Source organism: Cavia porcellus, unplaced genomic scaffold, assembly GCF_034190915.1.
Source record: "Cavia porcellus strain 051 isolate PalLab524CR breed Dunkin Hartley unplaced genomic scaffold, mCavPor4.1 scaffold_26, whole genome shotgun sequence".
Taxonomy (NCBI): Eukaryota; Metazoa; Chordata; class Mammalia; order Rodentia; family Caviidae; genus Cavia; species Cavia porcellus.
In genome coordinates, this window is record NW_026947509.1 from 19887596 (window position 1) to 19911037 (window position 23442).

The following is a 23442-nucleotide window of genomic DNA, read 5'->3' on the forward strand; positions in this document are numbered from 1 at the left end:
TGGTGAGAAGTCAGGTTGATTGTATGTGGTCTTCACAGAGGGCTGGGGCAGCAGACTGCATGACCTCACTCTCACCCTTCACACTTACCCCGCTGCCTACATCTAGCGCATTTCTCAGTGGTCTGTTTACTTTCCACTTATGCCACCACAAACAGGGATATAATTTCGGACTGGCTGGATGTCACTGCCTGGGTTGTGCAGACAGAGGGACCTCTTCTGGAGCAGATTGGAGCACTTTCCAAGCCCACAGGAGGAGAAAGCCATGGTTGGGGGCCACAGACAGACAATGAAACTAGGAGCTATAAGAATGGCCTTAGCTCTAGCTGGAAACCACTGACCATCCATGCCCAGAGGGAAAGGCATGGTAGGATTCAGATTAACATACACAAAGAAACATGAGTGCAGAAACAAAGTAAGTCTTATAAGTGACTTGCTATCCTTCCCATACATTTGCTGGATAACAATCCTGAAAACTCAGTAAAAAAATTCATTCAAAAGCAAGAGGAATTTTTCTGGACTCATTTCTCTTTTTCTTTATTGTTTTCTGGAGGGTTGACATTATTTTTCTTACTTGTTGTTTTTTCCTTTCTGTTTTTTTTTTCTTTTATTCTTATTTTTTTTCTTTTTTACTTCTACCTTTTTGGATCATTTGTTCATAATTTAATTTGAGTTATAGGTTTAAAAAGCATGTATTCACTACGGTTGCCAGCTGGCCTAAATGATGCTAAAATTGGTTGTGCAAATATAATGTATATTGTTGTTTATTATAACTAGAGTCTCTCATTGTTTAAAAATAATGTGCTAAATATTGTGATTGGGTTTTCATAAGTCATAAAAATTGTTAAATATTAAACAGAATTTCCTTAGGGTAGGAGGAGGTTATTGAACAGGACTCAAAATAATGAATAAAAAGGAAGCTCCCTGGAACAACTTGAATCAGTTCTTGTCCATTAATGGGAGGCTCCAGTTTTCTCCATCGTGTTATGGCAGATATGCCAATAATTATTTATTAAAAATATATTATTGTGAGCCTGGCATGGTGGTGCATGTCTGCAATCCCAGCACTCAGGAGACTGAGGCAGGAGAATTGTTGCAAGTTTGAGATCATCCTGGGCTACAAAGTGAGCTCAAGTCCAGACTAAACTGCATAGTGAGACCCTGCCTTACAAAAAGATAAGAAAAATATATATTATTGTGATATGTTTACATTGGTCATCATCAAAAGGATTAAGTTTTCCAGACCATAAGGTTTTCGATTTAATCATGTTCTGGTACAAAGGTTTTCATATGGCTGTGACAATTGATTGTTACTGTTTTAAAAATGTATTGAATGTATTCATGCCTACAAATATGCAGGTCTCCAAAGGGTGGAATGAGGATTATGTATAGTGATACTTTTCTTTCAGATTAAATCATCTGCCTTTAACAAAAAATTATGTGATGTACCTCCCATTAAAGGACAATAAGTTGGGTAAAGTTTCTTATATATTAGATGGAGATGATTGACACAAAATAGTGTTTTATGTCAAAATGAAAATTCAGGTATGTTGCAAAATGTCATGATGATCATGCTGCGATATTATGTGTGGCTTTTTATTTCTAATTTTATATTTAAAATATGTAACTGTTAACAGTCTATAGGGATTCAAATATTAGAACATACATATTTGCTAGAAAATAATAGTTCTATTTTATGTTCTAAGGTGCTTGATATTTAGATAAGACAGTAATGAAGCTCACATTACAATGTAATGTCATTAGTCTGCTCTTCTGGATGTTAAAAAACTGAGGTTAGGAGACCAAAAATTAGAAGGATAGATTAGCTATATAGACAGCCAATATTTTGATCCCAGCCCTCTGAGGTCAATGAAGACCCAGGACATAAGAGAATCTCTGCTGTGACATCCCACAATTAGTCCCTGATCAAGGAGTTTGTGGGACCACAGAGGAAAGTGATCAATAATACAAACTGTGCCTAAGAAGAGTCAACAAGAGAGAGAAACCTACCAAACTTTCATAGAAAGCAACTTGGTCAAGCAATGGCTATAACTCACCAAATGGCTGACACTGACAGAAGTACCAAGAGTTTCTGTGCATGGTTTCAAGGCAATTCATGAGAAGGCTTAACTGACCTTGATAGAAACAGGAGGTCAACTGTATTTAATACAGATTTCACTTTAACTTGGTCTTTGGCATCCAACAGAAAAGTATAATCACAAAATGTGTAAAACAATGCTACAGTAATATATTAGTTATAAAAGAAATTCAAATCACTAATACCTTTTGACAATTGTTAGCCACAGTGGTAGCTGACTACTGTTATGGATTGATGGACTGTACAGAGTTAAACTGTGAAATGCAGAGACTTAAAATTCTTAAAGTGAACATCTTTAGCCTAACAAGTAAGTTCACTCAAAATGAAAAGTGTTCAAAAATAAAAAGGTATTCTACAGAGTTCTCCAAACACAGCTCCTCCAACTTCAACTGACTATCCATACTTGCAACTATAAAACAGAAAAAAGGGAGCTGTAGGGAGCAGCTGAAGTTGAACATCAATCACATATGTGGGGCTCAAGCAAGGCCCACCCTGAGATCAAGGGGAGTCCAAAGTGAGCCAGATAAACAAGCTGTTCCAGTTCCAAGAAGACAAGGGTCCTAGGACACCTAGGCAAAAACGTTGCCAGGCAGAGGGGTTGAAATTGACATCAACCTCTGAAGTGTATAAATAAACATGCTATGGTGGTTAAGCAGTTACTTTTCTCCAGTCAGCAGAGAGGGCTCCACCTGACCTCAGTTGTCATTTCTTTTCTCTATTTTTCCATCCTTGTGCTCTCCTTCCCCCCACCCTGGGAACTTCAAGAGCTGTGCTGACCTCAGTTAATAAAATTAATTCTTTCTATGATTGTGATCACAAACTTCCCAATCAAAAGACACAGGTTGACAGAATAGACCAAAAACAAAGCAACATACTTACTACAAAAAACATATTTAATACAAGAAGAAATTGACAGACTTAAAAAAATCAAAAGATGAGCAAGGTATTCCATGCAATGTGATCCTAAAAACAAGAGTAACTATCAAATTGAAACTGAACAGAAGAACCAAAGAATGTTAATATACACTGGATAAGGCAAAAATTCAACAGGAGGATCTAACAACTACAAATATATATATTCATCAAACACAGGCACATCCAACTTCATAAAACAAACTGAATATAAAAACACAGCAACCTCAGATTAATGTTATTGGCAAGGGTGGAGAGAAGGTAAAGAAATAAAGACAAGACACAAAATGCTGGGACCAGGTGGTGCCCTCTGTCCAATAGGAAAAAATGAACTGATCAACCACCACAAATGTGTTATACATTTAGCAGGCTGGTGTCACATGAAACTCCCTTTGCCTGGTAACCATTGCTTGGATTGCATCAGGGCTTGGAATTCTCTGGAATGAAGCAGCTTGTGCCCATGGCTTGTCTAGGGTACTCTTTGTTCTCAGAAGAAGCTTGCCTCATCCCAACATGTGTGACCAATTTTGAGCTTCAGCCACTCCCAGCACCAATAATGTACCTCAAGTTTCCAGAAAAATAAGAACAATCCAAATCTAAAATTAGTAGGGAAGGAAATTCTAAAGAATGCAACAGAAATTAACAAATGAGACCAAAAGATTACAAAGTGTCAATGAATCAAGCTGCTGTTTGTTTGATTTTTTTGAGACAGAGTCTCACTAAGTAGCACAGGCTGTCCATAAACTCACAAGGTAGCCCAGGCTTGCCAAAAACTCAGTGATCCTCCTACCTCAGTCTCCCATGTGTTGGGATTATGGCATGTGCCATCCTGACAAGCTGATTCTTTGAAAGAATAAAAACGGACATGCCTTTTGCCAACTTTATCAAGAAAGGCAAATAAAAGATAAAATCAGTGGAATTAGAAATGAAATAGCTGAAATTATGGCAGACTCTGAATAAAAAATCCAGAGATTATTAGTAACTACTGCCAATATCTGCACTCCAGTAAATTGGAGAATTTAGAAGAAATAGACAAATTACTAGATAAAGATGAGTTTCTAAAACTAAACCAAAAAATACAAAAAGTCTGAATAATCCAGTAATAAGAAGTGAAATTCAAACAGTATATAAATCTGCCAACCAAGAAAAGAAAGATTAGTCCTGATATATTCACTGCTGAACTCTAAAAGACCTTCAGGGAAGCTCTAACACTAATATTCCTAAAACTCTTTAATGAAATAGAAAGGAAAGGAGCACTCCAAAAGTCATTCCTGGAAGCCAAAATTATCTTGAGTCTAAAACCAGACACAAATCCACCTGAAAAGAGAAATATAGGCCAAGCTCTTTAATGAACATAGATACTAAAATCCTCAACAAGATGCTGACAAATGAAATGCAACAAATCATCAAAAAGATTATACATCATGATCAAGTAAGCTTCATCCCAGTGATGCCAGAATGGTTCAGGGTATGCAGATCAATAAATGTAATACATCACATAAACAGAGGCAAGGCCAACCACACAATCAACTCAATAAAAGCAGAAAATATCCTTTGGCAAAATTCACCATCCATTCGTGGTTAAAAAGAAATCCTCAAGAAAGTAAGAAAAGAGGAGATGCCAAAATAACACAATGTGGGGAGTCCTGGACAGAAGGAGATGAATCCTCTCAACCCAGGAAAAAACTAAAGTAAAAAGAAGCAGTCAAACATGCAGTCCAGATGCTACCATTGGAACAGCTAAGATTTGGTGCTCCTGCTGCAGTGCCCCAACTTGCACAGCCGCGACTCATTGACCTGCCTGAATTCCCACCACTTCAACTCACTGGAACTGCAATCACACTGAAATGCATTCACATTGAAGTCAGAGGTCAGCAAGCCCAACCGAGAACAGAGCTAGCAAGGGACCTACATTGACCTGCAGTGAGTTCTGGGAATAAAACCCTTCTACAGGAAAGGGTGTCATTCCAGTGGGATGACATTTTGGAATCAGGCAGGACTGTCAAGAACAAGAAACAGCAGTGACTTCAGTCAGTTGTTCCCTTCCCAGACAAGACTGGTGGGGTATGCTTGGCTTGGGTCATGCTCCTGGCTGAGACCCAATAAGTTGTCCCAAACCAATTCCCTATGTGTGGTGCACACTAACGCAGTGAAGGCCACAGAAGGTTGACTGACCCAGAGGGGACGGGCCAGCATATGCTACCCCTGTTTGCACCTCCATAGCACACTGAAGTGGGCAGGATCACTAGCCAGCACACTTCCAAAGAACCATAACCAACAAAGAAAGGGACTGGGACCTCCTCTATATGCCTGTATGGAAGAAACAAAAAATATGAGAAGAGGAAGCAACAAGAAAAAGTCCCCAGCCCCCAACCCTGAGAACATTGATCCAGGAAAGGTAAATACAAAAGAGACTGAGGACAACAAACATGCAATACCAGACACACCATCAGTGGACATAAAGAGATATCTTTGGGACATCAGAGATGAGTTCAAAAGCGAAATAGTTAATCAAGTAAAGCAAGATATAAGTAGATTAATAAAAGAAATTCTAAGCACCTCTCAAGAAGACACAGATGGAAGAATGGAGGAACACAATAAAAGAAGAGAATCAGTTGCTGAAAAATATTTTAAAAACATAGAATACATGAAGCAGGTTCAAAGAGATTACCAGGAAATAAAAAAACTCCATTGAAAGCTGGCAAAACTGCTTGAAAGAAACTAAGGACATATTATCCAAACTGGTGAACAGGTTTGCAATGTGGGATCATGAAAGGAAAAGTTTCTTAAAAGTAAGAAGGAAACAAGCAGTAACAATACAAAGGCTAGAAGACAACAAGAGGATCTATAACTTAAGAATAAAGAATGTGAATGAAGAAGCAGGGGTACAAACAAAGGAACTACAAAGGCTATTCACAGAAATAATTAAGGAAAACTTCCCAAACATAGGAAAAGGATATGAATGATATTCAGATGTATGAGGACTCCAGCCACCAACAACAAAAACAGAGATATATGGGGTATATAATAATCAAGATTCCAGAAATTCAATATAAAAACAGAATATTAAAAGCTGTCAGAGACAAGAAACAGATACCCTATGAAGGAAAACCCATCAAAATCACAGCAGACTTCTTAACACAGACCATCAAATCAAGAAGAGATTGGAGCGAAGTGTTCTAAGCCCTGAAAGAAAATAACCTCCACCCCAGATTGATGTACCCTGAAAAATTGTCTCTAGAAATTAATGGAGAAACAAGATCCTTCCAAGACAAAGAGGAACTGGGGGAATTTGCGACCACCAATCCAATTCTACAGAGAATTCTGCTGGACATTCTAGCGAGAGAGAAAAGTACCAGGATTCCACAAACAGTAGCAGAGAGGCCTCAATGAATGGAAATGAAAGTGGAATGAAGAAGAAAAGCAGACAACTAATGGCAGAAAAAGAGCACAACATAAATGAGGCAGAGAAGGTTGGCTATAATCTCTAATATAGATGGCCTTGATACACTTTTTAAAAAGAGAGAAACACAGAGTAGATCAGGAGGTAGGGTCCACCAACATACTCTATATAGGAAATATAATTAACCTGAAAAAGGGTAAATGGACTGAAAATAAAATATGTGAAAACAATGTCTATGTGACAGGAAACCAGGGAGTAATAGGAGCAACTAGACCAGTATTTGTGGATAGTTTGGAAATACAGGCTTTAAAAGGAATACAAATAGAGATCAAGTTCAGGAGAGAGAAGGTTCAGAACCACTTAGGTATAGCAGGTTGCTCCCCAATCTAAAAACTGAGGGTGTTGGTGAGAGCCAGAAATGCACAGTGCACCCTGGGAGAGTGAAAGGGGGAGAATAGTCTTTTAAAAGATGGCAGAAGATATTGTTAATAGTGTATCAGGATTTAAAACCCATATTACTTGCACCCCTCTGCTTAAATAGATTTTATTCTGTCCCAGTTTGTTTACTTGCATTAGATCTGAAGGCACAGACAGCTATTCCAAAAATATCAGGATATAGTACAGTACTCATCTTTAATTTCCTATTAACTTAATCTGGAGCTCTGTATAACATATACTATTTTATCATGACTGATCTTAGTTAAATATGGTTTGTTTTATTGCTGTTTGGTATCAACAGATTTTATTCAAAACTGTTATGATTGATAGTACCAATTTGAGAGTATAGGTAACTACACTGAAGATAACAAGATTCACTATGATACCCATTCTGGTTTGATTACCACCTGTTTTTGAAGTTTTACACTATCTACAAAGTTTTGTTTTTGTTAACATTGTTATGTACTGCTATATTCAAATATACTATGTCTGATGATATAGCCAATTCTTTGAAGATAACAAGAGACGACACAGTAACCATGATAGAACTCCTTGTGCATCAGTTTTATATGTCTTTTTCATCTCATGTGTTTATAGGAATATGTTTTGTTTTGTCTTGCTTTGTTTTGTTTCTCTCTCTAATATAGAAAGGATAGAAATACATGTTAATACTCATGCATGTGTAGAATTTATAGTTTATGAGAACTAATCTTTTTATGCATGATGAAACAAACAAATATGGATTGCTGCATGTATGTTTAAGTGTTTAGTATAGATAATCATATTACTAAGTTTTTGATGGATAGTTGAACAGAACTGTTTGCAGTCTCACTGTTTGAATTCCCACTTTATATGTTTCACTTTTGTATCTTGAACAACTATTTGTAAGTAGACAATATGTAATCATCAACTAGTGATTTCTTACTGTTTATTTTTTCTTTGAAAGTATGTATTATTTCTACCTATTTTAAAAAGATAAGAAAAGAAGAACAGGGGGACCTTATTCCAATCTGATAAAAAGCCATTTATGAAAAACCTACTGCCATCTTATTAAATAGAAACAAACTAAACTTTTTCTCTCTAAAATCAGAAACAAGACAAAGGTGTCTACTATCACTGTTTCTGTTCAATATAGTATTCAAAACATTAGCCAACCAGTCAGGAAAGAGAGACAAATAAAAGAGATACATAATAAAGAAAGAAGTCAAGTTATCATTATTTGCAGATGATATGATGATGCATATCTTCCATTTCATCAAAAAGATCATACATTATGAATAAGTATCAATCAAGAACAGCAGCCCTCTTTCCTTCATTTTCTTTCAAGGCTGTAGTGGATAGCATTCACACTCAGGATGGGGCACTCTTAATCCTAGCATCTCACCATGAATCAATCCCAGTATCACATCCTTAATCTCAGCATCACATGCTCTAGATCCAGCCACTTTGGAAAAACATCTACCTATGACCACATGGCTTTGGGAAGACATCTAGATATAAGACAGAATAATCTACACTTAACCCGAAATATTCTACAAACCACTGAGAATTGATAACCAAATTCATCAATTTATCAGAATACAAAAATTAACTCACAGAAATCAATAGTATTCTCCTACACTAAAAAGGATCTCAGTAAGAAAAAATTAGAGCTCAGAATAGAATGATGAAAAATAAACATTTAGGAATTAGCCTAGTTGAGGAAGAGAAAGACTTCTACTGCAAGTACATTAGAAAATGGAAATATATCCTTTTTTTTCTAGATAGGTAGAACTAATACAGTAAAAATGGCTATACTTCCAAAATTGATATACATATATAATCCATTCCCAATCAAAATACAATCAACACTGACTATTGAAGTAGAAAAGCAGTCCTAAAATTTATATGGAACTAGAAGATACCCAGAATAGCAAAAGCAGTCCTGGGAAACAAGCACAAATCAGGAGGCAACACAATCCTATTTATCAAGTTATATTACAAAGTTACATTAATAAAAATAGCATGGCACCGACACAATAATGGACACGTGGATCAATAAAACAGAATAGAGGATGCAGAAACAACCTTAGGCACACTCAGATATATGATATTTGACAAAGGGGCCAAACATACACTAGAGGAAAGATTGTCTCTTTAACAAATGGTGCTGGGAAAACCAGCTATGCACATGCAGAAATTAAAACTAGACCTACACATTTCAACCTGTGTTAAACAAATCAAAATGGATCAGTGACATAAATGTAATGTTATATCCTCTTACACATGATGAGGAATGCATAATTTACTTTAGAGACAAGCAATGGAGAATATTAATACTACAGATTTTGTTTCTAAGATACCTTTTGCTAAGAGCACGGATGTAATCCTCAGAAATCTAGTGAACAGATAAAGAGAAAAGGGGAAGAAAAAAGCAAATGCTGTATGGAGGACTTGATCTTTCTCCTTCATGTCTAGCCAGTTTCATCTGGTATTACTCTCCTCTCTCCGTCCCCTCTGCCCCTTAAAATGTTTTTTACATTTTCCAACATCCATAAATCATTGTTCCATGCTTTTGGGCCTGTGATAAGGCAATACATCATGGCAGAAATGTATGGAGGGGAAAAATTTCTGACCATATTACTGAGAAGCGAAAGAGAAAGGAGGAGAGAACATATTCCCACAGTTCCCTTCAAGGAGACACCTGCAATGACCTAAAGGACCCCCTCTCCAAAAAAGAGCCACTCTAGGAACAAGTCTTTAACACATAGGACATTCTGGGACATTTACAACACAAACTATAGCAGTGATTTATAACTGTTATTTCCTTCCTTTCTTCCTTCCTTCCTTCCTTATCAATTTCTTTGTCTTTGTCTGTCATCTTTCCTCCCCTCTGTGCCTTCCTCCTTCCTTCTTCCATCCATTCTCTTCTTAAATTCCTAATAGTCCACTCTCTGTATATCCAGGATAATAAGGAAAGGATCCACTGAAGGTATAAGATGACAGATAACTTGAGCCTGAGAGTGGTAGAGATCTTTTGCAGATTTTCTGTCTATTCAAAGTAGAAACTTGTTCTGTTTGAAAAGGCGAATTCAATACTCAATACAAAAGTAAAAGTATTTTCTTGATACACACTGATCACCCCTTGGATGCCTCATATGTTGTTACAGTTGAATAGGTCAAAAATAGTCCAGGTTCTTGTGTATAATGAAGAAAAAATTGCCAAGCATACACCTCATAGTATGTAGTAAGTAGCTACATTGATTGAAGATCACAAGACAGTAGCAGCAAGAACAAGCAAAAGGGCAAAAGGAAAAAGAAAGAGGGAGAGTAATAATAACAACCCTTGATGACTCAGACTCCCAGAATTTAAATGGTCAAGCACCTCTAACTCCAGGTGCCTCCAATTCTGTCTCTTACTGGTATTGATGATCTGCCGACCTCCAAAGCTTAAACTATAGACCTCATCTAAGTCTGGGAAGTTTATATTTGTAATACCATGGAAAAGTTACTGGAATTCTGAAAGTTAATTCCAATCTGACACTTTCAGGGCAACCCACCCAAGAACAAAGACACTAAGGCAAATCTATAGTTGTGGGGAGCCAAGTGGATCCTAAGTCCACATAGGGTGATGGTTAACTGGAAGAAAGGTCTCAACCTAGGGCCCAACCTAGGTTTTATTCATTCATTAGGAAGGGAGTTGCTTGAGGTCAAATGACTGAAAATGGGTAGGAAGTGTGTAGTGCAGTGAGCTCAGTTAGGTAAGAGGCCTAAATCACCTCACAATATACAGAGAGAAGGATATGCAGAAAGATTATTATGAACAACACAATTTGATATAGTATCTGATGTTTTGGGGTCAGCACTCTTACCTTAGGCTCAATCCCAGACAACAGTGTGGAGGATGATTCTCCCACCTGCCTGGCTCACATATGGTTTTGGGGAGCTATAGAGCAGAATAATACTGACCTTCAAAGACTACACATCAGCACCTCTGCCAGTCCAGTTTGCGTTGCTTAAAGTCAGTTGAAGAGATAAGGAAAAGTCCTGGTCAGCTCTGTACATGTCAATACATGGAAACAGGACCATTTTGAAACAAGATGGAGATAATTCTCTTCATTCAAGAATAGTCATCCAGGTAGTCCTCCACATAAACATGGATAATCATTACTGTAATATTGTGTTTATAGTTCAATAAAAGGAAAAGAGTGGATCCCTCAACTTCTCTGTCTCTTAACTGTATTATTCCCACACTAAGAGTCCTGGTCCCCAAACATCTTTGAGGGGAGTTGAAGGAGAAAGTTCTGTCTTCTATAGCTATTGCTGGCTGAATTGAGGTACTGGTCAAATACAGTTCAAGGAACACTTATACCAATTTATCTTGGAGTTTGAGGATGTTGAGTTCTTTCTTCAAGGTTTTCTTCATGAACCATGGACATGGAAGCAGGTTCTGATCTCAATCATGGTTTCCACTAGTAGTTTGATGGCCATCTGTTGGCCCAAGGGAGATTTTCAAGGGTGGAGTTCCAAGGTTAAAGAATACATATGTGCAAGACATCTGCAACAACCGCAGGCCGCATGGAGCAGAGTAGAACCATACCTGCTTGTGTCTCTATCATAAAAATCCTTATACAAGGCATTATCTCACACTTACATTCTTACATGGTGTGGTAACCAGTGCATGTGTGTTTACATGTGCTATCATGGTTACATAACTGTACTCTACTGTGAACCTGCACTAGGCAAGCAGGGTCATGTACTCAGGTTTCCTTTGATGCCCCTGAGCTTTGAAATAGTCTGAGTGGTTCCCTACACTGTAAAACAAGAAGAAAAAACTGAGTAGGAGACAAAGTATGTAAGTTCTAAGTAGTAAATCTAAGAGAGGTATCAATAAGGGGTATGTCCAGGACATTAACTAAGACCCTGAATTCCAAATATTTGGTCAGTATACCCATCACTCAGATACTTTCTTGGAGCTTAGAAGAATGACCAGCTAGTATTTGTGCCAAGTCTCTTGCTATTTTAGACCTATTAACAAAGGAAACACACTCCACATTTAGGAATATAAACTCTTTGTTTCAGCATTAGGAAATCAAGTCACCTTTGATGTTATGTGGTCACTGCTGTTACTGAGCCTATCTGGTCTTGAAGGAAGGCAATACTGTGGTCAAGATCATCTAGACTCTGTCAACTTCTTAGGTGACTATTGATACAAGGAGAAATATATGATCAGTTTTAAAGTAATGTGGGTAGACTGTTTTTCTTACCTTTATTAGAGGCTGTTTTGAAATAATCTAAGATGATAGCAAGAGAAATAGAAAAGATCCAAAAGGTGTCATTTTACAATTTGGAACAGATTTCCAGGAAGATGGTGGAGTGGTGAGCAGTAGAAAGAGAACCTCTCCAAAGTTTGATGTTCAAATGCTGGAATATGGCAAAGTGAGGAAGAGAAGGAGAGAAGTGGGTCCCTGGGACTCAGGAAGGATCTTAAGTGAGAATTGAAACCCATGGGGAAAGAGAATAAAGTCCAATGAAGAAGAAGAAGCAGCAGCAAGTAGTCCTAAGTAGTGCTTTCTCCCTGAGTCCAAAGTCACTGAATGAGAGGGGCTCCTTGAACCTGCAGACACCTGGTGACTGCTGGTGAACCCAGAGGCCTCCACAGAGAGCATAGCAATGGATCAGAGTTGTGGACCACAGCGGACTGCAGTGGCTTGTGGTGAGTGTTCCTTTTGGAACTTCCTGCAAGAGAAGGTAATTGGCTAAGAGCCATTTTGGAGACAGGCGAACTGAGCTTGGGATTTGGAGTAGCTGCTGGACTCCACCTAGCAGCTCCCAGCCAAATTCAAGCCCACAGTGGTGCAGGGACTGCTACAGGCTGGGTAGGTATAGTTCCAACCCAGATGGAGGTGAACCTGAACTTCTGTGGAAATAGGTGTGCAGACTCATGGAATATATATGACCCCATCACGGAGCTGCTGTTAGCTTGCTGGGACTGATGGATATGGATTCGGCTCTGTCTGCCCACATTGTCTACCAGTGGCAGTTGAAACACACTTTGAAGTGGACATTTTTCTTTTGTTTTCCTTCTATATTTGTTTTTAATTTTTTAATTTTATTTTAAAGAGGATAAAACTAAACATAACACAAAACAGGATAAAGCGGGGCTGGGGATTTAGCTCAGCGGCATAAGCGCCTGCCTTGCAAAAAGGTAGTAGTGAATTCGATCCCTGGTACCAATAAAAATTAAAAAGACAAAAAAAAAAAAATAAAGCAGATCAGAAAAATATAATGTAGAAGAGTGAGTTGGGCCAATCCGCGGGACCCCATTCCAGCCTGGTGGACCACCCTCTCTCACCCAAAGGCCACACCGCAGCTGCCTGATGGGAAGAGTGAGCTGGGCCGAGCCGCATGACCCTGTTCCAGGCCTGCCGACCACCCTCTCTCACCCAGAGAGCCCACAGCACCTGCCTCAACTGAAGGAGGGAAATGGGCTAAGCTGCAGGAAACTGCTCCGACCTTGCCTGCAACCTTCTTTTGGCCTGGAGAATGCAAAAGGATTGAAATTATCCCTTGTGTGCTATTGGATCATAGTGCTATGAAATTAAAAATTAATGATAAAAGATACTGCAAAAATCCCACAAATGGGGCTGGGGATTTAGCTCAGCGGCATAAGCGCTTGCCTTGCAAGTAGGCAGTCATAAGTTCGAACCCCGGTACCGATAAAAAGGAAAAAGACCAAAAAATAAAAAAATCCCACAAACACATGGAAACTGAATAACACACTCTTGAGTAATCAGTGGGTCACAGAGGAAATTAAAGAAGAACTTAAACAGTACCTACAAACAAATGAAAACACAAATACAACTTACAAGAATCCCTAGGATGCAATGAAAGCTGTCCTCAGAGAAAAATTTATTTCACTAAGTTCCCACATCAAGAAAATAGAATGAATACAAATATACAATCTTATGTTACACGTCAAACAAAAACAAAATAAAAGCAAGTCTTTCAATGGAGTTTTTGGGTGTCTTCTATGTAGAGTGTCATATCATCTGCAAATAATGATAATTAAACTTCTTTTACTATATTTATGTCTTTTATTTCTCTCTCTTGTCTAATTGCTCTAGAAAAAAAAGAGAAAGTCAAGCCCAAGGCCAAAAGAAGAGAGGAAATTATAAAAATCAGAGCAGAAACCAATGCAATAGAGACTAAGAAAACAATCAAAAAATCAATGAATCAAAGAGTTGGTTCTTTGAAAGAATAAATAAAATCAATAAGCTCCAAGCCAATCTTATTTTAAAAAGGGAAGAAAAAGCTCAAATTTATTCAATAAGGAATGAAAAAGGTGAAATCACTACAGACCCTATAGAAATACAGAAGATCATCAACACCTATTTTGATAACCTCTACTCTCAAAGGTTTGATAACACAGAGGAATAGACAGATTCCTAGAAGCTTATGAAGTACCAAAACTAGGTCAAGAAGATGTAAAACTGCTGAATAATCCAATTTCTATTAATGAAATTGAAAAAGTAAGTCCTTACCTACAAAGAAGAGCCCAGGCCCAGACGGATTCACTGCAGAATTCTACAAGAAATACAAAGACCTAATGCCAACACTCCTCAAACTCTTCAATGAAATTGAAAGGGAAGCAATCCTTCCTAATTGGTACCTAGAAGCAAACATTACTCTAGGACCAAAACCTGAGAAGGACCCAACTGAAAAAGACAACTACAGACCAATCTCCCTAATGAACACAGATGCACAAGTCCTAAATAAAATATTGGCAAATAGGATGCAGCAATCATCAAGAAGATCATACACCACCACCAAGTGGGATTCATCCCAGGAATGCAGGGAGGGTTCAACATATGTAAATCAATAAATGTAATCCACCATATCAATAAAGCCAAAAGTAAGAATCACATGATCATTTCTATAGATGCAGAAAAAGTTTTTGATAAGGTCCAACATTCATTTATGATAAGAAGCTTGCAGAAAATTGGAATAGATGGTTTTTACCCCAACACAATAAAGGCCATTTATGAAAAACCAACAGCCAGTATCATACTAAATGGCCAAAAATTGAAGGCCTTTACTTTAAAGTCAGGCACAAGACAAGAAGGTCCCTTATCACCGCTCGTATTTAATATAGTACTGCAAATACTAGCCAGAGAAATTAGACAAGAGAGAGAAATAAAAGGCATAAAGATAGGAAAAGAAGAAGTTAAATTATCATTATTTGCAGATGACATGATACTCTACATAGAAGACCACCAAAACTCCATTGAAAGATGCCTAGATATAATAAATAAATTCAGCAATGTGGCTGGATACAAAATCAATACTCAAAAATCAATAGCATTCCTATACACTAACAACAAAATCACACAGAAAGAAATAAGAGAAGCCACATCTTCACACTAGGAACCAAAAAAAATGAAATATTTAGGAATTATTCTCACAAAAGAAGTGAAAGATCTATACAGGGAAAATTATAATATACTGAAAAATTAAATTGCAGATGATCACAGAAAATGGAAAGACATCCCTTGCTCATGGATAGAGAGAATAAATATTGTGAAAATGACCATTCTCCCAAAACTGTTATACAGATTCAATGCAATCCCAATAAAAAATACCATCAACATACCTCATAGATCTTGAGAAATCACTCCTAAAATTCATCTGGAACCAGAAGAGACCTCGAATAGCAAAGACAGTTCTAAGCAGCAAAGGGAAGGCAGGAGGCATCACAATCCCTGACTTGAAGTTATATTACAAAGCAACTGTAGTAAAATCAACATGGTTCTGGACTCAAAACAGAGCCAAAGATCAGTGGAATAGATTAGAAGATACAACCACAACTACAAACACACTCAACCACCTTATCTTTGATAAAGGGGCCAAACATGTTCACTGGAAGAACCACAGTCTCTTTAATAAATGGTGCTCGAAAAACTGGCTCTCCATATGCCGAAAACTAAAACTAGACCCATGCCTATCACCATAAACTAAAATAAAATCTAAATGGATCAAAGATCTAAATATTAAAACAGAAACGCCAAAACTATTGGAAGACAAATTGGGTAAAAACACTGAAGACATAGGGGTAAGTAGAGAATTCATTAACAAGACTCAAACCACACAGGAAATACTTCCCAGAGTCAATAACTTGGATCACCTCTTATTAAAAAGTTTCTGCACATCAAAAGAAATCTCTAACATACTGAAAAGAAAACCTACAAACTGGGAAAAAATCTTAGTGAGCTGTCCCTCAGACAAAAGTCTTCTGTCTAAAACATATAAAAATTTTTTTAAAAAAATCAGACTCCCAAAATTCAAAGACCCAATCCAAAAATGGGCGTCTGAAATGAATACACAATTCTCAGATGAGGAAATGCAAACGGCAAATAAATAAATGAAAAAATGTTCATCATCATTAGTCATTAGACAAATGCAAATTAAAACCACACTGAAATTTCATCTCACTCCTGAAAGAATGGCCAATATCAAGAAAACCACCAACAACAAATGTTGGAGAGGCTGTGGGGAAAAAGGAACTCTCCTGCACTGTTGGTGGGAGTGTAGAGTGGTGCAACCTTTGTGGAGGTCAGTCTGGAGATATCTCAAAAAGCTGGGATTGGAAGCCCCATTTGACCCAGCTATTCCACTTCTAGGCATATTCCCATAAGAACTGAAAGCATCATACCACAGTGATATATGTGCACCCATGTTTATAGCAGCACAATTTGTAATAGCCAGATTTGAGAAACGACCTAAGTGTCCATCAACTGAAGAATGGATAAAAAAGTTGTGGTATTTTTATACAATGGAGTACTCCTCAGCTATAAAGAATGATCACACTGAGACATTTATAAATAAATGGGTGCAGCTTGAGACCATACTCATAAGTGAAATAAATCAAACTCACATGTATAAATACCGAATAGTTTCCCTAGTGTACGAAATGATAAGAGTACATAAAAGTACGTGTTAATCATGATTTCCAATAATATTGGTTTGAAGCCATATAATGTTTTAGCTCATTAATTGAAACGGTTTTAATCTGGATTGTTCAATTTTGTTGTCTGTGATAGTACGAATAGCTATTCTGAAGAAAATAAGACAGCGTAATAGCTAGTGCTCATTTAATATCATGCTGTTTTGAAGTCCCATCAAGTTGTTGTTTGTCTGTTTCCATTGGATTTAATATGTTGTATCTTATTATATTTTAATATATGTGATAGTATAAGCAAATTTTTTATAGGAAAAGAGATAATATAGGAACCATTCTTCAGTTTCTGTTAGCTGGTTCTAAACACCCTGCAATACTTTCATTCTCTTGAATGGTTTCACACTGTCTTGATAAGTTTGATGCTATAGTATACGAAATTATACTCAAATATTTCAAGGAAAGAGACAGTATGGTAACTACTATTATGTCAGGCTACCTGGTGAAACACAGTGATACTTAAATTGTTCAGTTCTGACCTGTATTGTTCTATTGATATGTCCTCTTTTATCTCAATCTCCCCCTTTTTTCCCTTTTTTAAAAAAATTAATTTATTTCTTCTTATTTTTTAATTAAGGGAAAACTAAATTAAAAATTGTGGGATCTATTATAGTAACTTTTTTGTTTTCCTTTTAACCTGATTTGAACCCCTGTATTCTTCTCCACATCTTGTTCTGACTGATTTTACTATATTCTGTTTTGTTTAATGGTATCAAGTTTGAGGGTATAGGAAACCACTTTTAAGGCAACAAGATAGTCTATGATGCCCATTAAGGTTTGACCATTATATTCTTCGGAAGTCCTGTAAGGTCTCCAATGTGGGTTTTATTGGTCTTGTTCTGTACTGTTTTTTTCAATTCTATTATACCAGATGATACAGGCAACTGTTTTTAAGATAGCAAGAGGCATAATGGTAATCATTGTTGATCACCTGGTATTCTCTTTTTGCATTATATACTATGCCCATCCTTCTGTTCTAAGTGACTCTGGTTTGCTTTGTCACATTGGGTTTGGTTTTTTGTTTTGTGGTTTTCCCTTTTCAAAGAAAAAGTTATAAGAATTGTGGGAATAATAAAACCCAAAATGTGTAATTGTTATCATAAAAAAGAGAGGAAAGAAAGTGATCTAAAGAATATAACTGCATGTATATTTAAGTGTACAGGATAGAAAACCATATTATTGAGTTTTTGTTGAACCATTGAACAGAACTGTCTGCAATATCACTGTGTTATTGTCCACTTTGTATGCTTTAATTTTGTAACCTGGACAACTGTTCTGACAATATGTAATCTATTAACTAGTGATTTCTTACTGTATATTTTTTTCTTGAAATTCTGTATTACTTGCACACTTTTACTGTTTTGTTTTTCTCTTTAAATAAAAAAATACCACATACTAAAATGCATAAGAACAGACAGCACATGAAGCTTGTTCTTGAACAAACCCATGGATACGAGAGATCTAATACTAAAAATTATCTTAAATTCAAGGTTGGGAAGACTTTTTTCTTGTTTCAAAGTCCTTCCATATCAACTTCTTCTTACCTAAGCACCTGAAGATAGTATGATGGGAAATGCAAACTGAGAAAGTGGGAATAAATAGCATTTCAAAAGCAATTTATCTTCTTCAAAGTGTGGCAAGCTGCTTTGGAGTGCTTCAAAGCTCGGGACATCTGAGGATACCTGAGGACATGATCCCATTCTTTGGTGCAGGTGAAAAGCAGGATACACTTATGTAACAATGACTTAGCACAGGCAGCTATCCATGTGCCACATGGTTAGGTCAGCAAGAATGTAAATATGTGATACCAACATAGGTAAGGGCTGCACAAGAAATGCTTGCTCTTTGGCTGATGTTGGCCCATGTGTGTTCTTTTCCCTGGCAATCTCATCTACAAAAATACGCCTTTACCCACAGGACCCTAACACAAATATTCTCAATTTTTAAAAAATATCACAGCATAACACATTCACAGGGTCTTCTAAATATTTGATAATGAACAAGAAATTTACTTTCCAAAAAATTTGAGGAAACCTATAGAAATTCTCTTCTGACTTAATTTAATACATATTGTTTTATGTGCTCCAGTAGCTACCAAAAATTTCAAATACTCAAATAACATTTATAAGAGTGTTACATCCCTCAGGGAAGTTTGTACAAATGTAGAAGATGGCTCCATGTCTTTGTTGCAATATCATGTCAATTGTTTTCAATAATTACAATTTTGTGGTTTGTAATACTCTCTCAGTAGTTTTCCCTAGTTTCTTATAAATAGTAAATTAAAATTTATTGCAAAAATTCCTAAGTTGGTAAATGCAGCGGTCAGTTCCTTTCCATCTTTTTTAAGTACCCACTCACCTCAAATGCCAGCCATCAAACCACATCCTGTTGCCTTTGGCTTGCAGAACATACTTTGCCACTTTTCCTCTGTCTTAGTTAATTTTTACTTGTTACTGAGACAAAATACCTGATGCACAAGTTGGGAAAGGAAAGGTTTATTGCTTATAGTTTTTAAAGGTTTCAGTCCATACTCTGTTGGCTCCAAGGCAGGGTGGCATCGCAGGGCAGCAGTTCATGGTGGCTCCAAACAGTAAGGCAGAAACCATCAAAGAGCAAGACTCGCCTTCTTCCTGCCATTACATCACATCCTGGCTCCATCCCTAGGCCAGTGTAGCACTCACACCCCCCAATCCAAGCGCTAGACAATGAACCAATCACAGATCTATAGTGTAAAGCATGAGGCTGAGGGGGGCCAAACACATAAACCATGACATCCTCCAACCCATCAATTTCTTTTACAGACATCTTCTCAACTTAGTCTCATAGTCCTCCTTTCTTCTCCTCTTGCATTCACTCCTTTCCCAAAATCTCATAGATTTAAGTATGTACTATGTGGACTTCTGGGAGATCATGGTGGACAGATAGCAGCAGCCATGGATGCTCTCTGAGATTACCAGTTTAAAATCCAGGAGCGATGCTGTGTGAGGAGTCCTAAGTGAAGGGAGATGTACCCTGCCAACCCAGCAATGAACTAAGCTGAGAGAAACCAACTGGAAATGCAATCCTGATAAATAACAGGAACAGATAAAATCTCAGTGCAGAAGCTGGATCCCGCGTCATTGGAAGCCGCGATTTGAATTTCCTGCTGCCGATACTGCGTCTCAATCCGCACAGCAGGGAGAGAGATGTGCAAAAGCTCTGAGAGCGGGAATTGGCAAACCAAACGGCATTGAGAGAGGGACTGGCAGGGAGCCCTGAATTGACCTGTGGTGAGTGAGAGAAATGGGGGCCCTTTCACAGACTAGGAGGCTCCAACAGAGGACATTCTGGGAATGAGCAGACTAGCCGGAACAGGGCCCTGCAGTGACTTTAGTCGCATATTCCCCTCTCAAGCAGGAGTGGTGGGGAGCGCTTGGCCTGGTGATGCCCCAAACTAAGATCCAGTAGGCTAGCCCAAATCAGGTCCCTGTGCCTGGTGGTGCACCCTAGCAGTGAAGCATTCAGTAGATTGACCTGGAGGGGCGGGACGAGCAGAGGCTGCTCAGGTCTGTGTCTCCCTAGTACACTGCAGTGGGTGGGAACACCTAGACGGCAGATTCAAACAAACTGTAACAGACAAAGAGAAAAAAAAAAAAAAACTGGGCCTCCTATATACGCTTGTATGGAAGGAACAAAAAGTATGGGAAAAGGGAGCAACAAGAAACGGTCCTCAGTGCCCAATCCTGAGAACACTGATGCAGGAAAGGCAAAAGAGAATGAAGACAGAAAACATGCAATATCAGACACGGCACCTATGGATATAAGGCGGTATATCCGGAGCCTCATAGACAAGTTGAAAAATGAAGCATTTGGCAGAGGAGGAGCTGGGCGGATCTGGGGTGCCTGCATTGGCCCCTTCCTATGTCTGGAGGGCTGTGAATATCTCTGCAAGCAGGGAGGGATCGCAGGTTCCTGAGGCACCTCAGCCTGTGGTGAGTGCTCAGCACACTCTGCCCAAATTTCAGACTGTTCCAGACCCTCCAGGCTTCTAGGTGCAGTGAAGTGGATCAGTGGGTTAGAGGCCTCTACATCTGCCTCCGCATCCCGGCAGCACTTGGAGATCTGCTGAGCTTCCAATGGCTGGGCGGGCCCACACTGTCCTCCGAGCCCAGTCTGTTTCGCTGCCGTGCCTAGGCTTCGGGGTGCAGAGGAGGAGCTGGGCGGATCTGGGGTGCCTGCATTGGCCTCTCCGTGTGTCTGGAGGACTGTGGATATCTCTGCAAGCAGGGAGGAATCACAGGTTCATGAGGCACCGCGGCCTGTGATTAGTACCCTAACCCGCCTGCGATTGAAGAGCTGTGGAGCTTCCAAGGGACAGGTGGGTGCACAGGGTCCCTGAGGCCCAGCTTGTCTGGAACTGCGGAGTTCTGAGCAGGCAGAGGAGGGCCATTGGTTCTGCAGGCCCAAGGGCTTGGGGTAGCGTGGTGCTAGAGTCTCAGTAGCTGCAAACATAGAAGGGGATTTTCAACAGATCCTGAGGAAGCTTTCAAATAACACTTGAAACACAGAAATATAGGAAAATGAAAAAATGAAAGACCAAATTACAACCTCAAACCTCCAGTCCATCTCAAGAAACCCTAGGAGGAATGTATTTAGAAGAAAATATATCCCATCCACCTCATATATCGGACACAATAGCTACTGAAATTGACAAGCAACTCCAGGAAGCTTTAAAGAAATTCAAACTCGAAATAATCTCCCAGATAAAAGAAGAAATGATAAAAGAAATGAAAGAGATTCTGAATATATCTAAAGAAAACACAGATAAAAAATTGGAGGAACTAAACAAAAAGATAGAATCCCTAGACGGGCAATATGAGAAACAAACAGAATACATAATGCAGATGCACAGAGATATACAGGAAATAAAAAACTCCACTGAAAGTTGTAAAAACCACCTTAATGAAAGTGAAGATAGAATTTCAGACCTTGAAGACAGGATTGCAGCTAGTGAACAGGAAAGGAAAGATCTTTTAAAAATAACAAGGAATCAGGAAACAACAATTCAACAACTGCAAGACGATGCAAAGAAGAATAACATAAGAATGATAAGGATTAATGAAAAAGGCGACAACATAAAGGATGTCAAGAGGATATTTAGAGAAGTATTAGCTGAAAATTTCCCAAGCCTGAGATCAGAAACTGACATCAGCATCAGTGAAGCATATAGAACTCCAAATAGTCATAACCAAAATAAAACTACACCCAGACATATAATAATCACCATCCCAGAAATCCAACACAAGAATAGATTATTAAAAGCTGTCTGAGAGAAAAGACAGATCATTATAAAGGAAAACCTATCAGAATCACAGCAGACTTCTCATCACAAACAATAAAGTCAAGAAGAGCATGGAGTGAAGTATTCCACATCCTAAAGCAAAATGATTTCCAACCTAGACTGATATATCCTGCAAAACTATCATTCAAAATAGATGGTGAAATATGATACTTCCATGACAAAGAACAGCTGAAGAACTTCATGAACACCAAACCAACCCTGCATAAAATATTGAAACACAGTTTAGATACACAAAGGAAAAAACCACTAAGCAAAGCAAATAATTAAACAGAACAGAAAGATAAAGATGCAACAGCAGAGAGATAACATTCCTACAATTAACCAGCATTTAACAGTAATAACCATTAATGTAAATGGTCTCAATGCACCAATCAAAAGAAACAGACTAGCAGAATGGATCAAGAAACAAAATCCAACCATATGCTGTTTACAGGAAACCCATCTAACCCATAAAGATACTCACAGACTGAAAGACAAAGGATGGAAAACAATTCTTCATGCAGCAGGAATCCAAAAAAAGGCAGGAGTAACCATTCTGTTTGCAGACAATGTGAACTTTAAACCAACAATGACAATAAAGGACAAAGAAGGTCACTACATACTCTAAAGGGGAAAACTCCAAGAGGAAGAGATAACTATCTTAAATATATACGCACCAAACTCCAGAGCACCCAGTTATGTAAAACAATTATTAACAGACATGAAAACTCAAATTATCAGTAACGCAATTGTAACAGGAGACCTTAATATGCCATTGACACCAAGGGACAGATCAACAGAAAATGACAGAAAATGAGCAAAGAAATAACAGAACTGAATCATACCTGTGAACAAATGGGTTTGATAGACATATACAGAATGTTCCACCCAACAACATCAGAATACACATTCTTCTCAGCAGTACATGGATCATTTTCTAAAATAGACCATATATTACCTCACAGAACATATTTAAACGAAAGCAAAAGAGTTCAAATCATCCCTTGCATGTTATCGGATCATAGCGCTCTGAAATTAGAAATTAATGATAAAAGATACTGCAAAAATTCTGCAAACACATGGAAACTGAATAACACACTCTTGAGCAATCAGTGGGTCACAGAAAAATTAACGAAGAAATTAAACAATACCTAAAAGAAAATGAAAATGCAGATACAACTTACCGGAATCTGTGGGATGCAATGAAAGCTGTCCTGAGAGGAAAATTTATTGCACTGACTTCCCACATCAGGAAAACAGAATGAATACAAATAAATAAC